At 47.0% G+C, this 2,525-nt stretch overlaps 1 pseudogene; it reads right to left on the bottom strand.

Moving 5' to 3' along the window:
• Positions 1–1,684: 1,684 nt before the first annotated feature.
• On the bottom strand, positions 1,685–2,254 carry LOC110336997 (annotated as a pseudogene).
• Between the last annotated feature and the right edge of the window lie 271 nt (positions 2,255–2,525).

Here is a 2,525-nt window from a genome sequence, read left to right as displayed (position 1 = left end):
ACCCCTGAACTCTGACCAGCAGAGACGGCGAAGAACGAAACAAATGCCAAGGCAGGTTCTAAACGGATTTCTTCTTTATCTCCCCGAACAGCTTTTTTCCTTTCCCTCTCACAAACAGCTTTTTCCAACCCTCTCTCTGCTCCAACAACCCCAACTCCACTCTGCAACTTTTGCTCCAACTCTCACCTACCTGAACTGTTTACAGCCTTTTCCCCCCTCCCTCTGGGGAGCATCCTGTTTTTTCCCAGCCCAGGGTGCATCCTGTTTTCAGTCCTATGACCTGATCCCTTCCCCCTCTTCTGAATCCAGTCAGAGTTCAGCCAGGGAGGTCAATGATAGTCCAGTAACTCAGCAGACAGCCAATCCACACAGGCTCAGCAGCTCAGGTTAGAGTTCAGGCTCAGGCTCTTGGCAGACAGGGACCACAGGGCTTGGCACACCCGCTCCCCATATATCCTCCTTTTTTGTTTAATTAAAATGCTCTGGGATTGCATCTGTCTTAGGTTGCCCTCAAACATGTCACATCCTTACCTGTCACAGGTATGGTGAACTCATTTTCACCACCCTGTCTTAGGTTGCTATGCACATGTGAGTGTCTTACCCATTGTGGATTGATGACCCATCACACTGAGCCAAACATGGGGTGAATCACCTGACTCTAGAGCTGCCATAGCTGTTGTTGATCGACCTGTGCCCACCTGCGTATGCATAGCATCTGCCACAGCATCTCCAGTAACTGCTGTGATGATGGTGGCTGTCCAAAGTCTCTCCTATTCCTTAGGAACACTGGCAACTGACCCTCCTGTACCTCCAGAGGCCAGGGTATGGCTGTGGGTATCACCATCACCAGGTGGAGTCTAGTGAGACAAAAGGCATGTAATACTGGAGCATTCTAAGAACTATTCCTATTACTAACTGTAAAGAAAAAGTAACTATGAAAAGGTCCTATTACTAACTCTGAAGAAAAGGTCCTATTACTATGAAGAAAAGGGGAGGTACCATCCCCAAAAATCCTTCCCCAAACTCCTGGGGTTGTAAGTCTCACTTACTGTGAACTTACCCTGCTGGCAAACCCTGACTGCTGAAAGTTGTGAACTCTTCAGTGGGGGAGTCGGTTCCCTGTCCACCATTTGTTGTGTCCTCTCAACCAGCAAGGAAGACAAAACTACCAGTTCTTCTAACAGCAGTTTCAAAATTTGTCCCTGTTCCAGGATCCTTTTAAATTCCTCCCTTTACTGGGATCCTTTTAAATTCCTCCCTTTACCGGGAACCTTTTAAATTCCTCCCTTTACTGGGATCCTTTTCCTAGCCCTAGAAGAATTCTTAATTTTGTCTTAACTTTTTCCCATAACCTTGGGAGCTTAATTTATAACTCCATCTCATAACCCTGGGAGCTTGACAGCTTGACTTATTTGTAACAGGTAACACACCAAAACAGTGCATGTGCGCATGCACACACACACACACACACACACACACACACACTAACACACTAACACATACATACACCGCAGAGTCATCATCATCTTCCTGCAGACTGGATATGGATGCTCTGCTCTTCATGAATCTTCTTTCTTCTTAGCCAACCGAACAGCTTTTCTTCTTTTTCTTTCTTTTCTTTTCTTCTTTCTTCTTCTTTCCATCAGCACCTACTCTCTGCATCCAGCACCACCACGTGCTGGTGTCAGGACAGCACACACTTGCATCTCATGCAGCCAGGACCACTCTCATCAGGCGGGTTTAGTCTCCCCAGTTTATGCTGACGAATCTCATGGACTTGTGGAAAGAAGGCATCTTCCACACCTTGCTGAGTCTTGGCTGATGTTTCAATGTAGGGGATGCCGTAACTGTGAGCAAGGTCCTAGGCCTGCCGAGACTCAACAATGTGAGCGGCCAGGTCACATTTGTTGCCCACCAGCACCATTGGAACATCATCTAAATCTCTCACCTGCTTGATCTGCTCCCTGTACAGATGGATGTCTTTGAAGGACTTGGTGTCATTGATGGCAAATACACAGAGGAAACCCTCCCCTGTGTGCAGGTACTGGTCCTGCATGGCGCTATACTCTTCTTGACCTGATGTGTCTAAGATGTCCAGTAGAAATGTCTCCCCATCAATGAACACCTGTTTACGGTAGGAGTCCTCTATGGTGGGATCATACTCTTCCACAAAGTGGTTCCGGATCAGCTGGATGGTCAGGGCACTCTTGCCCATGACTCCAGCACCCACCACCACAAGCTTGTATTCTGTCATCTCTTCTTTCTGCCTTTTCTTTTCTTCTTCTCTTTCTTTTTCTTCTTCATTAGCTACTCCTGGACAAAAGTTCTTCACATGCAGCACCAGATACCTTTTCTTCTTTTCGTCCCTGTACAGGCCACCAGATGTCACAGACCCCCGAACACTGACCAGCAGAGATGGGGAAGAATGACACAAATGCCAAGGCAGGTTACAAACAGATTTCTTCTTTATCTCCCCGAACAGCTTTTTTCCTTTCCCTCTCACAAACAGCTTTTTCCAACCCTCT

This window comes from Mus pahari, chromosome 19 (assembly GCF_900095145.1).
Source record: "Mus pahari chromosome 19, PAHARI_EIJ_v1.1, whole genome shotgun sequence".
NCBI classification, from domain to species: Eukaryota; Metazoa; Chordata; class Mammalia; order Rodentia; family Muridae; genus Mus; species Mus pahari.
The sequence above is the reverse complement of the archived record's forward strand: the minus strand, read 5'-3'. Positions and strand labels throughout refer to the sequence as shown.